General features: G+C 44.3%; 1 pseudogene across 1 annotated transcript in view; it reads left to right on the top strand.

The window, feature by feature from the left end:
• The window catches only part of LOC311225105 (dystrobrevin beta-like), a 107,375-nt pseudogene that overhangs the window by 65,557 nt on the left and 18,523 nt on the right, over positions 1-23,295 (top strand). Inside the window, exons 11-12 of the transcript in view lie at positions 3,739-3,899; positions 22,352-22,441. The product of the transcript in view is annotated as a dystrobrevin beta-like (transcript). The remainder of the gene's footprint in view (positions 1-3,738; positions 3,900-22,351; positions 22,442-23,295) is intronic.

Genomic DNA, 23,295 nt, shown 5'->3' with positions numbered 1-23,295 from the left:
AGTGATGACTGTTTACTGCAGAGTGGAGGGACTGGGAGACCCATGTTACTGACCAGACACTCTGTATCAGTGATGACTGTTTACTGCAGAGTGGAGGGACCTGGGGAGACCCATGTTACTGACCAGACACTCTATATCATTGATGACTGTTTACTGCAGAGTGGAGGGGACTGGAGACCCATGTTACTGACCAGACACTCTATATCAGTGATGACTGTTTACTGCAGAGTGGAGGGGACTGGGAGACCCATGTTACTGACCAGACACTCTATATCAGTGATGACTGTTTACTGCAGAGTGGAGGGACTGGGAGACCCATGTTACTGACCAGACACTCTGTATCAGTGATGACTGTTTACTGCAGAGTGGAGGACTGGGAGACCCATGTTACTGACCAGACACTCTATATCAGTGATGACTGTTTACTGCAGAGTGGAGGGACTGGGAGACCCATGTTACTGACCAGACACTCTATATCAGTGATGACTGTTTACTGCAGAGTGGAGGGACTGGGAGACCCATGTTACTGACCAGACACTCTATATCAGTGATGACTGTTTACTGCAGAGTGGAGGGACTGGGAGACCCATTTACTGACCAGACACTCTGTATCAATGATGGCTGTCAGAATGTAAAGCTATTATTTTAACATGTAGACCACTTACAAAATACCACTTACAGCACCTTTAATTGCTATATGCACTAATCTTTTTGGAATGTTTTGTTCTGGAATTCTATTTTGTAATACTACAACTCCATAGGTTATAATGGCCAGCAGCTGTTGTTACGTCACCCTTCGAATGCTCAGCTCTCAGAATTCCAATCTCACATGTGAGATCGATTGTACGGCCCTTAACCCTTTCACTGCCACACTACCAAACGGGTAACCCTTTCACGGTGACAATACACAGAAGGTTAACCCTTTCACTGCCACACAACAGCCGGTTAACCCTTTACTATAACACTACCGACTTCTGTCGTGTGGCAGTGAAAGGGTTAAGGAGGCGTGTTAGGAAGGAGGTTAGGGGCGGCGATGGTAGGAATAATGCTGAGATTTGTAAGGGTCCTGACTTTTTGCTAAGTACCCACAAATAGGTTGACATTAACCCTTTCACTGCCACACGACAGAAGGTTAGCCCTTTACTATCACACAACCGACGGCGATGCTCCATCATTAGCATCATTAGCTCCGCAAATGCGCCGTCGGTTGTATTGTCACAGTGAAAGGGTTAACCGGCTGTCGTGTGGCAGTGAAAGGGTTAACCCTTAGGGGTCACGCTGGAGCTTTGAACCCGTCGGCGGACAACAAAAGAATTAGAATCCCTCTTAAATGCTCAAAAAGGACATCTTTTCAGAAATCGATAAAAATTGAAAAATGGCCATTTCTAGTGCTTTGACATGTAAGGTATGCGTCCCCCAACTTGCTAAACCTAATACGACTTGTAAATATGTTTAATTCTTGCTAGATGGTATGATTGTAATAATCTCCATTTGCGATAAGAACTACATCGCGTCACGGAACGCACATACATGGACGCGCGCGCACACACAAACAGCGCATAGGTGTTAATCACTGAGTGATCTAATATGCATATTCTTCAGCGCGAGAGGGGGGGGGGGTTGTGTTTCTCACTGTCTGTCGTTGATAATATAATCTGAAGAGGTCCTGCATTATTATTATTATCATTCTCGAGAATACACGGGACCCGACGGAACGTTAATTTATGTATTAAAAGTAGTCTAACATGCTTTTCATGCTCGCCCGTGTATATACCCACGTCGCGCTAAAACAACATAACTACTGTATGGCAGAGACAGAGTGCGTGTGTGTATGAGTTATGAGTTATCTCGCAGTTCATTCAAGCGCGCATCACGGTGATGCCAGCTCTCTAGAGTAGAAAGGTGCGCTCACAGGGGCGTAGCTGGAGATTCTGGGCCCCATGAAAGAATCAATTTGTGGGCCCCCAATCTATTAAAAAATGTGGGGCCCCCAATCTATAAAAAAAATTTGGGGCATTTGCTGGGCCCTTGGAATCATCCTAACCCCCCCCCCCCCCAGCTACTCCCCTGCACACACACACACACACACACACTCTCTCTCTCTCTCAAACAGAGAAATCAAAAGAAATCAGTACATTACAGAAGGAATTTCTTGTACAGTCTTTGTCACAAGGAAAGATGAAATTACATACCTAGGTTTCATGTCTATCTATATCTCCCTCTCCTCTCCCTCCATCTCTCCTCTGTATCTCCCTCTTTCTTTCTCTTCCTCTATATCCCTCTCTCTCCCCCTCTCTCCCCTCTATCTCTTCTTTCTTCTTTCTTCTTTCTTTCTTTCTTTCTTTCTTTCTTTCTTTCTTTCTTTCTTTCTTTCTTTCTTTCTTTCTTTCTTTCTTTCTTTCTTTCTTTCTTTCTTTCTCTCTCTATTATATTACTATTATATATCTATCTAAATATCTAACCTCTGTCTATCTAGTGTGTGTATGCATGGCATCAAATCAAAGTGTGTGTTGCTGTAGGCCTGCCTGTATTGATCAGTCACACTATACCCCCATTCAGCCGTAATTGTTCCCTGCTGGGCCTTTGTTTCATGGTGTGAATTAGTCATTGACATTGACATTGACATCACATTGCATTCTGGGAAGGAGTGTAGTTCCCTTATCATTAGCTGAATTCACTGAATTCTCTTCAGAGGCTCCTGCTGCAAATTGGTAATGACTGTACCAGAATGTTTGATAGGACATTGATTGAAAACTATCGTCTCAAATTTGACAATTGATGGCTTATTTTGAAGGTATGAATCTGTAATTTTACATTATGTAACAAAAAAAAAGAGAATATTCGGAGAAGGTGGAGCTAGAAACTCTAGACCTCAGGCCACGGTTGCGGGCCACACCCGTCAGAGAAGACTGCTGGCGTTACCCAGGACCAGCCCCCTCTTCCCCCACCCCCCCCCCCCCCTTACCCAGGACCAGCCCCCCCCTCTCCCCCCCCTTACCCAGGACCAGCCCCCCCCCCTCTCCCCCCTTACCCAGGACCAGCCCCCCCCCTCCCCCCCCCTTACCCAGGACCAGCCCCCCTCTCCCCCCCCCTTACCCAGGACCAGCCCCCCCTTCCCCCCCCCTTACCCAGGACCAGCCCCCCTCTCCCCCCCCCTTACCCAGGACCAGCCCCCCCCCCCCCCTTATTTTTTTATTGATCTTTTTCCCCCCTCCTTTTTCCTCCAATGTTCTCCCCTCCCAATGTTAGTCGTTATGCCAATTCCCAATCCCCTTCCTGGTCGCTGCGCACTTACCCCCCACAGTCGGTCTGGGAGAGTGGAGGCTACCACGTGCTTCCTCCGACACACGTCCAGCCAATCAACCGCTTCTTTTCACCTGGCAGCGCGGACTCTCACTGAGAGGGTGTAACGTGTGGAAGGATCACACTATCCCACTCAGGTCCTATCCGACCGAACTGTAGGAGTCGCTGTTTACAACGACCCGGACCCACCCCGCCCGCTTCTCCCACCCTCTAATACTGCCAATTGTATTAGTGTGAACGGCCAGCCAAGCTTGGTGACACGCCGGGAGCTGGATTCGAACAGGCGAATCCAGCGTCTCCGGCGTTGGTGACGAATGCTACGCCACCTGACCGCCCTTCGTGGTCCCTTTCTTAACCAATAGTGGTAATGTGGGGGGGTTGTGGTGGGGTGGGTCGTGGCCCCCTCCCTAACAGGGTGGTTGTTCTGTGTTTCAGTCCCAGTCCGGTGGCTCTCCTCACTCGTCCCCGAGCCACGGCGCCGGCTGCTCCATGCCCATGCCCATCCGCTCCACCTCGGCAGGCTCCACCCCGACCCACACGCCCCAGGACTGTCTGGCGGGGGTGGGGGGGGGACGTGCTGGAGGCCTTCGCTCACGGTGAGTCCCTCTTCACCACTTTTACTGTCCCTGGGGGGGGGGGGGGGAGGAGGAGGAGGAGGAGGGGGGGGAGGGGGAGCAGGAGGAGGAGCAGGAGGAGGAGGAGGAGGAGGAGGGGGAGGGGGGAGGAGGAGGGAGGAGGGGGAGGAGGAGGGGGAGGGGGAGGGGAGGGGGAGGAGGAGGAGGAGGAGGAGGAGGAGGAGGAGGAGGAGGAGGAGGGGGGGGGGAGGAGGAGGAGGAGGAGGGGGAGGGGAGGGGGAGGAGAGGAGGAGGAGGAGGAGGAGGAGGGGAGGAGGAGGAGGAGGAGGAGGGGGGTTAACACATTTCACTGTGACATCTATACTACTATGTACTAACTATACTACTATATCTATACTACTATTATGTACTATGCTACTATGTCTATTAGGGGTGTAAAGGTACACGTATCCGTACCGAACCGTTTCAGTGAGTACCGTACCGTACCGTACCGTACGGCTGTGTACCGAACGAATACAACGGTATGTTAACCACTAACGACCGCCCACTCGGGGCTGTTTTTTTCACAATCTAATATATAATATAATTATTATTTATATATATTTTTTTTACAAGTTGTCATGAACCAAACTCAAGGTACAGACAAAACAAGGGAGACCACACAAGTACTTGAAGTTTGTAAAGAAAAGTAATTTAATTATGCTATTTAAATATGTACGTACAAAAGAAATGAAAGAATGAATGGATCAGTAATATCAGTAATGTAGTGAGTGCATGAGTGAGTCAGTGTGTGGTGCGTGGAAATGATAATATGAGAAACAACCAAACCAAATTCAAACAAACAAAATGTCAGGACCAGCTTGGAGGAGAGACAGCAGACAAATGGAGAAGTCAGTCCTTTTGCACAGGTGTGCCTCCTCCTCCTGACACACCTGCACAGGTGCATCTGATTGCCAGTCTGTGGATGACAGACAGGTTAATGGAGATATCCAGGTATATCCCTGAGTCAACCTGTAGGAGAGGGATGGGGTTGTCACAAAGTCGATTATTAATTTCAATATAGAATATTCGTCGACAGCCCTACAAGTACAGTTAGTTACTGCACACTACATCACCCCTGAGTGGAACATGGAAAGCCAAACTTTCCCCCACTGTACCGAAAACCCGTACCGAACCGTGACTTCAAAACCGAGGTACGTACCCTACCGTGTTTTTTGTGCACCGTTACACCCCTAATGCAGTGGCGTAACTCTCTCTCCAGGTGTGCGGGGGACAGATTTGTGGGCGTGGCGAGTGACGTCGCTGGGGGGGGGGGGTTAGGGGGGGCCCCCCCCCCCCCCTCTCTACCTAGATTTTTTTTTAAATACCAGGGGTGCAATACCGCATTTTTTGTATCTTTTTTGTATCACAAACAGTACTGTATTTGCAAATCTGGTATGTCATAAATGTATAGATGTAGCAGTACTGTCTATCTGTATGTCATGTATGTCCTGATTAATTGAAAATGGGGGACCCTGATACAGTACAGCTCAATACATACAATTGTTAAGGGGATGCAGACCAGAGAAAGACTTTCGTCTTGTTTACATCAGGGTCCCCCATTTTCAATTCATGACTGAGCTGTACTATACTGTACCCATTCTGCAATATGTTAATAAAGTGTTCAATCAATCAATCACTTGGCCCCAGAACCTGGATAAACACTTAGATTCCCAAAAGTAGTGATAGACTGTAGCCTGTAGGTACCCTGGTCTGTTTGACATTTCGAACATATTTAAAGGAGATATTGAACGGCCCATTTTGTTAGTTCTTTTTTCAATACGTTGCTGCAAACTATTATTTAAAAAAAATATTGAACCACACAGACAGCAATCAGAATACTGGCATTTCCATAACGCTTTGCCACCACGCATTCAGTCCACACTGCAGCTTTCATCTCTACAGTATATTTTCAAAAACATGAGGAACAACTTTGCTTGAATTGTCTTTATTATGAAAACTAAAACAGGACGTTTGCATATTCTCAATGTTGCTGTCGACGCCGTCGCGGTCGCGTCGATGTGGGGACTTGCTTCTTCAAACCGGGTGGACAAAGTTTACAGACAAACGTTAGATTGTTTCCGTCTGAGTCAGTACTGACTTTAACGTTAAACTATTTTAAATCCCCAAGCACCGACGTCAAGAGGTAGAGTTCTCTGAGCGAGTGCTGCTCAGGTTCTGCTCGCAGACGCAGATTCAGCTGTTGTTGTGATGAGTCTGATGACGTAGCAGGGGTTGACAGGCGCGTTGCCAGATCGGTTGGTTTTCCACATAATTTTAAAGCCTGTTTACGGTGTATTTTAACTGGGTTTTCGGCTGAAATACATATGAAATCTGGCACATCTTTGAACGCCGTTATAACAGAGTGCTGAGAATGAACGCACTTTTGAACTCAGTTACACAGCGCTGAGAATGAACGCGTTCTCAATTACGTTCATTTAGCGGATAATCGGTACGTTCAGTTCACGTTCGCCCAAAATACGAACGCGTTCATGAACGATCGTTGCTACCTGACGACCGGCGCTATTGATATGCAAATAGCGAGTGCAATCCCAGTTGATTTCAGGAACGCACCACTGCACACACACACACACACACTGCTGGTGTCGTCACTGCTGCTGGTTTAGCTCTAGGCAAGGGCAAGAATGCGACCCCCATCTACTCCTCTTTGCATAATAATAGGACAGGTAGTCAGAAGGGGGGGGGACATAACTGCATTCTGAAAAAATGCGGGGGACACATTCCAATGTCCCCCGCGGGAGATACGCCCCTGCCCTAATGTCTATGTTACTACCTACTATGTACTATGTCTATGTTACTACCTACTATGTCTATGCTACTGTACTACTATCTACTATGCTACTATGTCTATACTACTACCTACTATACTACTATGTCTATACTACTATCTACTATGTACTATGTCTATACTACTATCTACTATGCTACTATGTCTATGCTACTATACTACTACCTACTATGTGTAGCAGGGTGGATTATCCCTGCTTCGTGGGAACGGGTGGGCACAATCACTGGGTAGTGTGGGATATTTGAGGATATCCTGAAGAAGAATGTTCTCAGTCAACCGAGGTTTGGATAATAACAAGGTTTATTAACCAAACAGATAGATTACATAGAGAGAATGGCTGAGGCTCTCGCCCCAGGTGATCAGCTGAAATGACCCAGGTGAAAGACCCGGATAGATCTCTTTTATAGTTAACAAGGGGGGGGGGATGTGGTCCCATTTGATAAGTCAAATGGGGGGGGGGATACAGGTTTGGGGAGAGGGGCACAGGATTGGGGAGAAAGGGGGGGGGGCACAGGATTGGGGAGAAAGGGGAGGGGAATGTCTTATTCCACAGAGAGGGGGGGGGGCACAGGTAAGGGGACACAGGGGAGGGGAATATATTTACATGAGAACATTATATTATACAACAATTATACCACAGTAGCGAGACACAGTAGAGCTCTGTCTGACTGCACCTCCGTCTTTGAGTCTGGAGCTTCGACTGGAGGCTGGTAGTGTGAGTGGATGGGGCCCGGGATTTACCAACCTGGTCTGGTACTCTGGTCTTCCTTCCCTGCAGCAGGGCGGTCAGCAGTACTCCCCAACACGCTCCCACTTCCCCCAGACGCTCCTTAAACACTCCCACACCTAGTGACTGAATTGTAAATAAATACCCTGAGTTCCCCCCGCAAGCAGTACCCTCCCTCAGTGACACTAGAAACCTTACAATGAAAAGAGAAAAGTGGAATAAGAAAGGGTTAATTAGGTTAACGTTACCCACACCAAAAGAGTTGCTGAACCGCTCATGAATGGACACGCACACAGAACTCCCATCTAATTCTTTAATATTAACTATACTGGTCAGTTACAAGGATTTAATGATAATGACCAAATGGACTGAAGTCCCACTATAACTCCGTTTCATCGACTCAATACCTCCTAAACCCGTATTTTATACACCCACCTCTGGGTTAGTATCAGGGGTAATATACTGCAATAGGTTTGGCTCCTCACCCACGTCTGGGTCGCCCTGCATAATACCTCTGTCAGGCTTTAATTATATGGCAAGAATAATACCTCTCTAGGCTTTACTTGTAATGCAACAGGTCTGTAACCTCCCCACAGGGAAAGGGTTACTTAGATGGGAAAATATTATTAAACACAAACACGGTATCACACTCAAAGAAAATGAAAAGAAATCAAAAGGTGGGCCCACAAATACCTTACAAAAGTCCTATCTTAATGCCGGCATATATTGTTTGGGGTTCCCCTTATGAACTGTAGTAGCAACGTTAACTTCGCCCGCAGGCTGCACCACACTGTGTACGGTGTAATAGCTCCGGAGCATAGATGCTAATTTGTACTCATCCAAAATGGCGGCCTCGCCGCGCCACCGTCGTCCGGAAGGCAAGATGGCGTCGAACGCTCTCGGCGGGGTTGGAGCAGAGGGCAGTGTTGGGCTGAGAGCGTGTGCTGGGTGGTAGCGACCTCTGTCGGTCTCTGAAGGCAGCCGGGTGCAGATCTGGTGGTAGACAGCCGGGGCGGACTGGTTGTAGAGTTGGTGCTGGGTCGACACGCGGATCTAACTTGCCCTCACTCACACTGCAGCTAAACTCTGGGTCCCAAACAGCCCTTCTGCTAGACGGGATATATCATAACGCAGAGTGCTCCTAAACACCGGTTCTCTTCGCGCCACGCTGGCGGGGCGCCTCGCTAGAGGGAATAACTTTAACTTAAGCCCAACTCGGCTATACCGTTCTTATTCTAGGATAACTCGTGGTATATCACTAGGGATATTCAGGGAGAAACATGCAAGGCTCCACTATGAGTACATTCATAGGATAACCCGTCGCTCGCTCCGGCGGGGCTCTCCGGTGGTCCTTTAACGGGGCTATTCCAAAGCACCTCCCGCTGCTGCTGCGACCGCTCACGGCGACATCCCAACTCGAACAGGCTCCCCTTCCCTCTTCCGTCCCCATTTACTTGCTCCGCCGGCTCTCTGGTACGCTCTCTGCCTGCCACCGCCCCCTGCTGGTACCGCCTGCTAGTCACACAGGGAAAAGGATGATGAATATGGTCCAGTAACCCTGTTCATAATCCATATTCCAGCGATAGAAGGAAGAGCTCGCGTCATTGTTCGTGAGAATATCAGTGGGAACTAATTAGAAGGTCTTGGTGCACAAAGGGGAGATAAAAGGCAAGTCAGCACATCTGAATAATAGGCATTTTTCAGGTTGCTACATATGCTACTACAGTATGTCTATACCACTACCTACTATACTAATATAAACTCAGATTGTAACACTCAAGTTTGACACTGTTTGACGAACAATGTTACTAACCCCAAGCGACCTTGGGTTCTATGAAAGGCGCTATAGAAATGTGATCTATTATTATTATTATTATTAGCTGCCAGAGTTGTACCCTTCCTGATGACTTGTCGTACAAAACTTGTAAGTCACTTTGGATAAAAGCGTTCAGCTAAATGACAACATGTAAATGTACACACATATCTCTGTCATGTGATGGGCGCAGGCACGTGCACACATCGAGCCCAACGGGTGCACAAGCACCTGCCCTTTTGTGCCTCATTAAAAAGGGCCCTTTTTATGCCAATTATTTTGACCATATTTTCTTTTTTACCTCCATATAGAGAGAGTGATCTGCAATCTGCTTGGGTTGGGGGTGCAATTCCTAACAGGCTCAACCATATGGATAAAAGTTCCCATATTATGTGCATTACACAAAACTAAAAACAGATATTACATTACATTACACAAACTAAAAACAGATATTACATTACATTACACAAACTAAAAACAGATATTACATTACATTACACAAACTAAAAACAGATATTACATTACATTACACAAAAAAAATATATTATATTGTCTGAATTACTAGAAGAAAGAAATGCACCACCTTTGGCTGATAGTAATTTATTAATTTCTTAGGATTTATTTTGGTCTAATACATGTTTAAGGTTCTTAGATGGATCCCCTGCTGCCTCCTCCTCCTCTTCCTCCTCCTCCTCTTCCTCCTACTCTTTCTCATCTTCCTCCTCCTCCTCTTCCTCATCCGCCTCCTCCTACTCTTCCTCATCTTCCTCCTCCTCCTAATCCTCCACCTCCTCCTCCTACTCTTCCTCCTCCTCCTCCTCCTCCTACTCTTCCACATATTCCTCCTCCTCTTCCTCATCTTCCTCCTCCTCATCTTCCTCCTCCTCCTCCTGCTCCTCCTCCTCTTCCTCATCTTCCTCCTCCTCATCTTCCTCATCCTCCTCCTCATCCTCCTCATCCTCCTGCTCCTCCTCCTCTTCCTCCTCCTCCTCTTCCTCATCCTCCTCCTCCTCCTCATCCTCCTCGCTCCTCTTCCTCTTCCTCCTCTCCTCTCCTCCTCCTCCTCCTCCTCCACGGGGAGCAGCGTACTGGCTCATATTAAATGGCAGGCCATGCATTATGCAGCAGCTTAGGGCACAGCGCTGGAGCTTCATGTCCTCGGCTACAGTCCACCTGTCGCTGCTCTGGTCGTAGCGCTCCACGTTGGTGATGGGGGTGAAGAAGCCACCTCCGAGCACGAAGAGCAGGTCGTCCAGCACCACGATGCCAAAGTGGCTGCGGGGGGTGAGCATGGCGGGCAGGGCGCTCCAGGAGTCAGTCAAGGGGTTGTAGGCCTCCGCGCTACGCAGGGCGTTTACACCGTCATCCCCTCCCACCTGAGGACAGGACACATGAGAGTAATGTTTTAGTGTGTGGCTCAGGCAGGCAGGCAGACACTGTATTAATCCACTTAGGGAAATGAGGGCATCACAGCAGCATTGCAAGTCAAATGATACATATCTATAGAAATATCTAGTATAAAGCATTTGTCTCCGTGTGCACCTACCGCATAGACTTGTCCTCTGTATGCAGCGACTCCCAGTCCTCTACGCCTGCTGCTCATGGGGGCGATCAGAGTCCACTGGTTGGTGTCTGGGCTGTAGCACTCAGCTGTGAGCAGACTGTTGAAGCCACCACAGATGTAAACCTGTAATAAGAAAGAATATTCTAATTTAGTTTATATATTCCATTTGATTTCATTCTACTTTAATTGTCTGTTAATGTTAATGCACCAAAGGACCCAGACACATCTTTTGTATGTGCAAGCTTACTTGGCAATAAAGACATTTATGATTTCTGATCTAACGTTCCTTGTGTTCATCTAGCACCCTGTGTCCCTCAGTTCCACCCACCTTGCCCTGGAGGGCTGCTGCCCCGGCCTCGCTCCTGTGCTCCAGCATGGGTGAGATCACTGTCCATTGGTCGGTTTCAGGCTCGTAGCGCTCTGCGGTGTTCAGTCGCACGTGTCTGTCCCACCCTCCCATGGCGTAGATACAGCCGTCCAACGCGACCACGCTGAGGTGACAGCGGCATGAGTGCATGGGAGCCGCCTGCAGCCAGCTGCGAGTGACGGGGTTGAACCTGCGCACACTGCTGAGACCCTCATAGCCGTCCCAGCCGCCGACGCAGTAGACCAGACCGTGGAGAAAAGCGGTGTCGTATTGGATCTGGGGACTCTCCCCCTCAACGCTCACGTCCATCCATCCACCGGCTTGGATTCCGTAAGCCTCCATGCAACCCCACTCTCCGATGGCCAATAGGACCTCCTGGGGCAGGCGTGGGCGGGTCAGGGGGTTTGGGAGCCTGTCGGAGCCAGGGGGGTTCAGGACGCTGAGGATGAGAGGCCTGCAGTCGTGGCTGTCCCTCACCACAGGGTTGTTCTGGACGTTGTTCAGGAAGTAGTCAGGCCTCATCAAGCCCATGCGAACCTGGGAAGAGACAAGCAGACAGCGGGTACAACTTAGACATCGGTTGTAGACGGTTTCTGTTGCTAGGGAACAGTTTGGACCCAAATGTTTGAGAACCACTGTACTAGGGAACCTAGTGTTGTTTTAATGTAATGCACAGTAATACAATTATTATTATTTTGTTTTATAAATGTTTTTATTTTATTTTATTTTCATACATAACACAGAACATAACAGTACAATAATAATAATAACAATGACAACAGCGACGACAACAATAATAACAGTAACATGAATCATAATGAACTTGACAAGAGACAGACAAACAAGAAAAAATTAAATAATAAAAATAAAATTAAAAATAAATGTGGCTCAGGCACTAGCAACCATGTTTGTGTATCCGTAATACAATTAGTTACCTTGGGCAGCAGCAAAGGGATGTGTGTTTTACGCTCCTCACGGGAGTGGTCGATCCAACGGAGGACGGCCTCGAACACCGTCTCCTCGCTCTTCACGTTCAGGTCATCCCTCTCGATGATGTCCACCAGTTGCTGCGGGGACAGCTCCACAAACTCCTGTGAGACGCGCAACATCTCCTCAAAGTGGCACACGATGCAGAGATGGGCCTTGCGCCTCAGGTCAGGGCAGCAGTAGATGTCCGTGAACCTCCAGATGCCGACACAGTTTTCCAGAGACAGCTGGCCTTCTAGGAAGTCAGAGCACGCTCCTACTATGCCAGTGACGCGAAGCTGGTCTGCAGCCACCAGAAGCTCTTCCACGTTCTCTGCTGTCACCAGCACAAAGCGTGTGTAGGCGTACTCTATGATGAGCTGCATCATACCCGGGGACACCCCAGGGATAGTGTAGACTGCTTTCTCTGAGTCGCTCCAGCGAGTGAAGAGGGCTCTGTGGGACGCAGAGTACAGAGATATCTGATGAGTAAACAGTAAGCAACATTCTGTCCTGTGTAGTAATATATTTTCACTGTAGAAGTATAGGGTCTTAGCACAGTAGAAGTATAGTATCTGTTTACAGTAGAAGTACAGTATAGTATCTGTTTACAGTAGAAGTGCAGTATATTATCTTTTTATAGTAGAAGTACAGTATAGTATCTGTTTACAGTAGAAGTACATTATCTGTTTACAGTAGAAGTACAGTATAGTATCTTTTTACATTAGAAGTACAGTATAGTATATGTTTACAGTATAAGTACAGTATAGTATATTTTTACAGTATAAGTACAGTATAGTATCTGTTTACAGTAGAAGTGCAGTATAGTATCTGTTTACAGTAGACGTGCAGTATAGTATCTTTTTACAGTAGAAGTACAGTATTATCTGTTTACAGTAGAAGTGCAGTATAGTATCTGTTTACAGTAGAAGTACAGTATAATATCGGTTTACAGTATAAGTACAGTATAGTATCTGTTTACAGTATAAGTACAGTATAGTATCTGTTTACAGTATAAGTACAGTATAGTATCTGTTTACAGTATAAGTACAGTATATTATCTGTTTACAGTAGAAGTACAGTATAGTATCTGTTTACAGTAAAATTACAGTATGTTATCCGTTTACTAACCTGAACCAAGCTAACCTGAACCAAGCTAACCTGAACCAAGCTAACCTGAACCAAGCTAAACTTACCTGAAATAGTCACTGCAGTCACACAGGAGGGCCTTGTGGGCATTAAACTCAGTGCTGTTGACTTTAATAACCACATCACAGAGCCTTCCCTCCAGACGCAGCTCATTAAGGATTGTACAGGACATTGTTTCCTTTTCCATGTGGGGATTTTAAATTGTATCTACAGAATATATTCAAGCTTACAAACAAGTAGCCGGAAACAACAAGTGATATCTTCACTTGGTCTTCTGAGATCTGAGATCCTCTGAGAGAATTGTTGAATATATACTGTACACAAATGTTCTAGAATGTTCTATTATGACATCATACTGTGACATCACAAATGTTCTAGAATGTTCTATTATGACATACTGTGACATCACGAATGTTCTAGAATGTTTGATTATGACATCATACTGTGACATCACAAATGTTCTAGAATGTTCTATTATGACATCATACTGTGACATCACAAATGTTCTAAAATGTTTGATTATGACATCATACTGTGACATCACAACGAAACATAATGTTGACATTAAAAAAGAACAAATAAAATGATGAAAAAAAACTACATAAAACAATGATACAAATTATAATCAAATATGTAAATAAAATGTATAGAAATAAAGAAAAATAAGTCAATGAAATAAAGATAATAATTAATTTAAAAGCTATTTTAAAAAGGTAAGTTTTGAGCAGTGCCAACCGAGTCTGCTGTCCTAACAGACTTGGGGTCTGTAGGGTAAGCACTTATTCCCTCCGCCCTGAACATTTATGGAGATGTATGGGCCTTTTAAGTCAGTGATAAAAGTGTCTTTCAAGGATAAGTGAGCTCCTGCACTGATTATTATAGTTCAATATTCAATATTTGATCACCAAAATCCCCCAAAAAGCATAAAAAGGCCTCTCCACAACCAAAAAGGGCCCCCAAAAATAGCACAGGCCCAGTGCCCTTTTCAGCCTTTGAGCACCTGCCCCTCTAAAGTCCTGTGCACGGCCCTGGATGGGCGGGATGGGGGGTGGGGGGGGGGGTCGCTGTCTCTCATTTAAAACCAGAGCTGTGATGAAATGACATATGTGAATTGGGGAAACGATGAAAGTTTTAAATTTTAGTCGTAGCGATCGCAAAACCCGATTAACGCCTAAAGCCAAACGTGTGTTTCGATACCTAAAAACAGCTCGATCTCCGTCCACTCTGCCCGCCAGCTGTCCTGTTGACGCGGCGACAGCGCGGTGCGGTAGGGCAATCAAAGGACGGGTAAAGGATTAGAATTGGAATTTATGGCAAAGGAATCGATGACCTCAACACACTCTCATCAGAAAACATAAATAAAGAAGCTACCTGCTTACACTACATCGTTATTGGTAAGCTACCTCCTTATACTACAGCTACCTCCTTATACTACATCATTATTGGTAAGTTACCTCCTTATACTACATCGTTATTGGTAGGCTACCTCCTTATACTACAGCTACCTCCTTATACTACATCATTATTGGTAAGTTACCTCCTTATACTACATCATTATTGGTAAGCTACCTCCTTATACTACATCATTATTGGTAAGCTACCTCCTTATACTACATCATTATTGGTAAGCTGCCTCCTTATACTACATCATTATTGGTAAGCTACCTCCTTATACTACATCATTATTGGTAAGCTACCTCCTTATACTACATCATTATTGGTAAGCTGCCTCCTTATACTACATCATTATTGGTAAGCTACCTCCTTATACTACATCATTATTGGTAAGCTACCTCCTTATACTACATCATTATTGGTAAGCTACCTCCTTATACTACATCATTATTGGTAAGCTGCCTCCTTATACTACATCATTATTGGTAAGCTACCTCCTTATACTACATCATTATTGGTAAGCTACCTCCTTATACTACATCATTATTGGTAAGCTACCTCCTTATACTACATCATTATTGGTAAGCTACCTCCTTATACTACATCATTATTGGTAAGCTGCCTCCTTATACTACATCATTATTGGTAAACTACCTCCTTATACTACAGCTACCTCCTTATACTACATCATTATTGGTAAACTACCTACTTATACTACATCATTATTGGTAAGCTACCTCCTTATACTACATCATTATTGGTAAACTACCTCCTTATACTACAGCTACCTCCTTATACTACATCATTATTGGTAAGCTGCCTCCTTATACTACATCATTATTGGTAAACTACCTCCTTATACTACAGCTACCTCCTTATACTACATCATTATTGGTAAACTACCTACTTATACTACATCATTATTGGTAAGCTACCTCCTTATACTACATCGTTATTGGTAAGCTACCTCCTTATACTACATCGTTATTTGTAATCTACCTCCTTATACTACATCATTATTGGTAAGCTACTTCCTTATACTACATCATTATTGGTAAGCTACCTCCTTATACTACATCATTATTGGTAAGCTACCTCCTTATACTACATCATTATTGGTAAGCTACCTCCTTATACTACATCATTATTGGTAAATTATTGGTAAGCTACCTCCTTATACTACATCATTATTGGTAAGCTACCTCCTTATACTACAGCTACCTCCTTATACTACATCATTATTGGTAAGCTACCTCCTTATACTACATCGTTATTGGTAAGCTACCTCCTTATACTACATCATTATTGATAAGCTACCTCCTTATACTACATCGTTATTGGTAAGCTACCTCCTCATACTACATCATTATTGGTAAGCTACCTCCTTATACTACATTGGTAAGCTACCTCCTTATACTACATCATTATTGGTAAGCTACCTCCTTATACTACATCATTATTGGTAATCTACCTCCTTATACTACATTGTTATTGGTAAGCTACCTCCTTATACTACATCATTATTGGTAAGCTACCTCCTTATACTACATCATTATTGGTAAGCTACCTCCTTATACTACATTAGTAAGCTACCTCCTTATACTACATCATTATTGGTAAGCTACCTCCTTATACTACATCATTATTGGTAAGCTACCTCCTTATACTACATCGTTATTGGTAAGCTACCTCCTTATACTACATCATTATTGGTATGCTACCTCCTTATACTACATTGGTAAGCTAACTCCTTATACTACATCATTATTGGTAAGCTACCTCCTTATACTACATCGTTATTGGTAAGCTACCTCCTTATACTACATCATTATTGGTAAGCTACCTCCTTATTCTACATCATTATTGGTAAGCTACCTCCTTATACTACATCATTATTGATAAGCTACCTCCTTATACTACATCGTTATTGGTAAGCTACCTCCTTATACTACATCATTATTGGTAAGCTACATCGTTATTGGTAAGCTACCTCCTTATACTACATCATTATTGGTAAGCTACCTCCTTATACTACATCGTTATTGGTAAGCTATCTCCTTATACTACATCATTATTGGTAAGCTACCTCCTTATACTACATCGTTATTGGTAAGCTATCTCCTTATACTACATCATTAGTGGTAAACTACCTCCTTATACTACATCATTATTGGTAAACTACCTCCTTATACTACATCGTTTCTTGGTAAGCTACCTCCTTATACTACATCGTTATTGGTAAGCTACCTCCTTATACTACATCGTTATTGGTAAGCTATCTCCTTATACTACATCATTATTGGTAAACTACCTCCTTATACTACATAATTATTGGAATGGAATATTGGAACCTATGGAACTCGTTCTAGTGACATCTGGTCCTTAAGGTCCAGTTTGCTCTGAACAGGTACATCTGCATGTTGCTACAGTATGACGCCCCTCTAGCTCATGGGATGAACTCCAACGGTCCTTAAAGCTTGAGATTCTCCCCTCTCTGTGGCAGAGTTTCAAACCTTGATCTTGATAGTGGCATAACTTCTGAATGGAGTCACACACTTGCACAAGATTCTGTGGAAAGGTTGGTCATGACCCAAATGACAGCTGCTTAACTGTTGTCTAGAAGAAAATGTGCATAACTTCTGAATGGATTCGCGTAACATGGCCACACTTTGGGGAAAGGTTGGGACAAAATCATGGGACACGCACACACACACACGCACACGCCATTTTTACGTTACATTTAGTCATGTAGCTGACGCTGTTATCCAAAGTGACTTACATTTCTGTACAACAAGTCAGCAGGAAGGTAAGCTACCTCCTTATATTACATCATTATTGGTAATCTACCTCCTTATACTACATCATTATTGGTAAGCTACCTCCTTATATTACATCATTATTGGTAATCTACCTCCTTATACTACATCATTATTGGTAAGCTACCTCCTTATAATACAGGACGTATACTCAAGACCTGTGCCAACCAGCTGGCCCCTGTGTTCACCGCCATATTTAATCAATCACTGGCGGAGTCAGTGGTCCCTGCCTGCTTCAAGATGTCTACCATCATCCCTGTGCCGAAGAAACCCTCCCCAGCATGTCCAAATGACTACAGACCGGTGGCACTCACCTCTGTGGTCATGAAATGTTTCGAGAGGCTGGTCAAGGACCACATTTGTGCCTCCCTCCCCAGTGATATGGACCCTATGCAATTTGCATACAGAACAAACAGGTCCACTGACGACGCGGTCTCCCAGGTACTGCACAGCACCCTCTTGCACCTTGACCGTCAGAAGGGGGGCTATGTGAGACTGTTGTTCATTGACTACAGCTCAGCGTTCAACACCATAGTCCCCACCAGACTGGTGGACAAGCTGATCGAGCTAGGTCTGAGCTCCGCCCTGAGCGCCTGGGTACTGGACTTTCTGAGCGAAAGACCCCAGGCGGTCAGGGTGGGGGGTCAGACCTCCAACACCATCACCCTGAGCATCGGGTCCCCCCAGGGCTGTGTTCTGAGCCCCCTGCTGTACTCACTCTACACACATGACTGTGTGGCCAAGTTCAGCTCCAACTCCATAGTGAAGTTCGCATATGACACGGTGGTGGTGGGGCTGATCTCGGACAACAACGAGAAGGCCTACCGGGAGGAGGTTGAGGTACTGGAACGCTGGTGCCAGGACAACAGCCTGCTCCTGAACATTGGCAAAACCAAGGAACTGATCGTGGATTATAGGAGAGGACAGCAGGAGACACACACACCACTGATGATAAACGGGGCTACCGTGGACAGGGTGAGCAGCTTCAAGTACCTGGGGGTCCACATCTCAGAGGACCTGACATGGTCAACACACATAGACACAGTAGTAAAGAAGGCGAAACAGCGTCTCTACCACCTGAGACAGTTAAGGAAGTTCAGAGTATCGGGGAAGATACTCCAGTCCTTCTACTCAGGAGCTGTAGAGAGCATCCTGACCGGAAACATCACTGCCTGGTATGGAAACAGCACGGCACAGGACAAGAAGGCCCTACAGAAAGTGGTGCGCTCAGCCGAGCGTACCACGGGTATTGCACTACCCCCCCTGCAGGTTCTATACAACAAGAGGTGCAAATCCAGAGCCTGCAGGATAATGAAAGACCCTCACCACCCCAATAACAGCCTGTTTCAGCTGCTGAGGTCAGGCAGACGCCTGCGAACCCCAGCTACTAGGACAGAGCGGCTTAGGCTCAGCTTCTTCCCCCAGGCCATCAGAGCCATGAACAATGAACATTGAGTGCTCAGAACATTGAACTGTCCACACACAAGCACACATGAACACACACACGACACGCACACTGTGCACGCTCACACACGAGCAGCCACTTAACACTTTAACATGAGCGGGCACACACTCATGTCGCACACACGCACACTTATGGCCAAAGGAAAGGACACTTTAAATTAGAATAACAGGAACAGTGTATTGCACTACCAAAGCTAACTAGCATGTCACACATGCTCTGTAAATAACTATGTACAGATACCGAGATGTCACTCCATGTTACCTGCTACCTGTTACTGCACAATGTTGTTTCTTCTTTTGATTCTATTATATGTACCACTGTATTGCACATCGTTGCGGGCAAGACCACCCGCATTTCATTGTATACCTGTATGCCGTGACAATTAAAACTCTTGACTTGACTTGATCTTTATTGGTAATCTACCTCCTTATACTACATCATTATTGGTAAACTACCTCCTTATACTACATCATTATTGGTAAGCAACCTCCTTATACTACATCATTATTGGTAAGCTACCTCCTTATACTACATCATTATTGATAAGCTACCTCCTTATACTACATCATTATTGGTAAGCTACCTCCTTATACTACATCATTATTGATAAGCTACCTCCTTATACTACATCATTATTGGTAAGCTACCTCCTTATACTACATCATTATTGATAAGCTACCTCCTTATACTACATCATTATTGGTAAGCTACCTCCTTATACTACATTGGTAAGCTACCTCCTTATACTACATCATTATTGGTAAGCTACCTCCTTATACTACATCATTATTGGTAATCTACCTCCTTATACTACATTGTTATTGGTAAGCTACCTCCTTATACTACATCATTATTGGTAAGCTACCTCCTTACACTACATCATTATTGGTAAGCTACCTCCTTATACTACATTGGTAAGCTACCTCCTTATACTACATCATTATGGGTAAGCTACCTCCTTATACTACATCATTATTGGTCAGCTACCTCCTTATACTACATCGTTATTGGTAAGCTACCTCCTTATACTACATCATTATTGGTATGCTACCTCCTTATACTACATTGGTAAGCTAACTCCTTATACTACATCATTATTGGTAAGCTACCTCCTTATACTACATCGTTATTGGTAAGCTACCTCCTTATACTACATCATTATTGGTAAGCTACCTCCTTATACTACATCGTTATTGGTAAGCTACCTCCTTATACTACATCATTATTGGTAAGCTACCTCCTTATTCTACATCATTATTGGTAAGCTACCTCCTTATACTACATCATTATTGATAAGCTACCTCCTTATACTACATCATTATTGGTAAGCTACCTCCTTATACTACATTGTTATTGGTAAGCTACCTCCTTATACTACATCATTATTGGTAATCTACCTCCTTATACTACATCGTTATTGGTAAGCTACCTCCTTATACTACATCATTATTGGTAATCTACCTCCTTATACTACATTGTTATTGGTAAGCTACCTCCTTATACTACATCATTATTGGTAATCTACCTCCTTATACTACATCATTATTGGTAAGCTACCTCCTTATACTACATTGTTATTGGTAAGCTACCTCCTTATACTACATCATTATTGGTAATCTACCTCCTTATACTACATCATTATTGGTAAGCTACCTCCTTATACTACATCATTATTGGTAAGCTACCTCCTTATACTACATCATTATTGGTAAGCTACCTCCTTATACTACATCGTTATTGGTAAGCTACCTCCTTATACTACATCATTATTGGTAAGCTACCTCCTTATTCTACATCATTATTGGTAAGCTACCTCCTTATACTACATCATTATTGGTAAGCTACCTCCTTATACTACATCATTATTGATAAGCTACCTCCTTATACTACATCATTATTGGTAAGCTACCTCCTTATACTACATCATTATTGGTAATCTACCTCCTTATACTACATCGTTATTGGTAAGCTACCTCCTTATACTACATTGTTATTGGTAAGCTACCTCCTTATACTACATCATTATTGGTAATCTACCTCCTTATACTACATCGTTATTGGTAAGCTACCTCCTTATACTACATCATTATTGGTAAGCTACCTCCTTATACTACATCGTTATTGGTAAGCTACCTCCTTATACTACATTGTTATTGGTAAGATACCTCCTTATACTACATCATTATTGGTAAGCTACCTCCTTATACTACATCGTTATTGGTAAGCTACCTCCTTATACTACATCATTATTGGTAAGCTACCTCCTTATACTACATCGTTATTGGTAAGCTACCTCCTTATACTACATCATTATTGGTAAGCTACCTCCTTATCCTACATCATTATTGGTAAGCTACCTCCTTATACTACATCATTATTGGTAAACTACCTCCTTATACTACATCGTTATTGGTAAGCTACCTCCTTATACTACATTGTTATTGGTAAGCTACCTCCTTATACTACATCATTATTGGTAATCTACCTCCTTATACTACATCGTTATTGGTAAGCTACCTCCTTATACTACATCATTATTGGTAAGCTACCTCCTTATACTACATCATTATTGGTAAGCTACCTCCTTATACTACATCATTATTGGTAAGCTACCTCCTTATACTACATCATTATTGGAATGGAATATTGGAACCTATGGAACTCGTTCTAGTGACATCTGGTCCTTAAGCTCCCCTGAGTTTGCTCTGAACAGGGTACATCTGCATGTTGCTACAGTACGACGCCCCTCCAGCTCATGGAATGAACTCCAACGGTCCTTAAAGCTTGAGATTCTCCCCTCTCTGTGGCAGAGTTTCAAACCTTGATCTTGATAGTGGCATAACTTCTGAATGGAGTCACACACTTGCACAAGATTCTGTGGAAAGGTTGGTCATGACCCAAAGGACAGCTGCTTAACTGTTGTCTAGAAGAAAATGTGCATAACTTCTGAATGGATTCGCGTAACATGGCCACACTTTGGGGAAAGGTTGGGACAAAATCATGGGACACACACGCACACACGCACACGCCATTTTTACGTTACATTTAGTCATGTAGCTGACGCTGTTATCCAAAGTGACTTACATTTCTGTACAACAAGTCAGCAGGAAGGGTGCAACTCTGGCAGCTAAGGTTCATCGACCAGTGTTATAATAAACTTTATTTGGTGTTGAACTTGAGTGCTACAGTCTTGAGTGCATAGTAGTATAGATATATTAGCATAGTAGATAGTAATATAGCCCCCCCCCCCCCCGTGTGCGTGTGTGTGTGTGTGTGCGTGTGCGCGTGTGTGTGTGTGAAGTGAATGCACATACACAGTTGCCCGCGGCTGAAGACTGCTCTCTCTCTCTCTCTTTGTTCCAGGTGTTCCCAGAAACCTTCGAAACGACCTCCTGGTTGCTGCCGACTCGATCACAAACACCATGTCCTCGCTGGTGAAGGAGCTCCACTCAGGTGGGTCCGCGTCTCAATCCGGCTGCGTCTGTTTCTCTGTCGACTGTTAGTTTGTGTCTGAGTGAGTCCGTCCCTGTGTTTGTACAGTATATCATGTGTGCTGTGTACAGTATATCATGTGTGCTGTACAGTATATCATGTGTGCTGTGTACAGTATATCATGTGTGCTGTGTACAGTATATCATGTGTGCTGTACAGTATATCATGTGTGCTGTACAGTATATCATGTGTGCTGTGTACAGTATATCATGTGTGCTGTACAGTATATCATGTGTGCTGTGTACAGTATATCATGTGTGCTGTGTACAGTATATCATGTGTGCTGTGTACAGTATATCATGTGTGCTGTACAGTATATCATGTGTGCTGTGTACAGTATATCACGTGTGCTGTACAGTATATCACGTGTGCTGTGTACAGTATATCATGTGTGCTGTGTACAGTATATCATGTGTGCTGTACAGTATATCATGTGTGCTGTGTACAGTATATCATGTGTGCTGTACAGTATATCATGTGTGCTGTGTACAGTATATTATGTGTGCTGTGTACAGTATATCATGTGTGCTGTACAGTATATAATGTGTGCTGTGTACAGTATATCATGTGTGCTGTGTACAGTATATCATGTGTGCTGTACAGTATATCATGTGTGCTGTGTACAGTATATCATGTGTGCTGTGTACAGTATATCATGTGTGCTGTACAGTATATCATGTGTGCTGTGTACAGTATATCATGTGTGCTGTGTACAGTATATCATGTGTGCTGTACAGTATATCATGTGTGCTGTGTACAGTATATCACGTGTGCTGTGTACAGTATATCATGTGTGCTGTACAGTATATCACGTG

This window comes from Notolepis coatsorum (assembly GCF_963971535.1).
Source record: "Notolepis coatsorum genome assembly, chromosome: 3".
Taxonomy (NCBI): domain Eukaryota; kingdom Metazoa; phylum Chordata; class Actinopteri; order Aulopiformes; family Paralepididae; genus Notolepis; species Notolepis coatsorum.
Note: the sequence above shows the minus strand (reverse complement) of the source record. Positions and strands in the feature narration are given on the sequence as shown.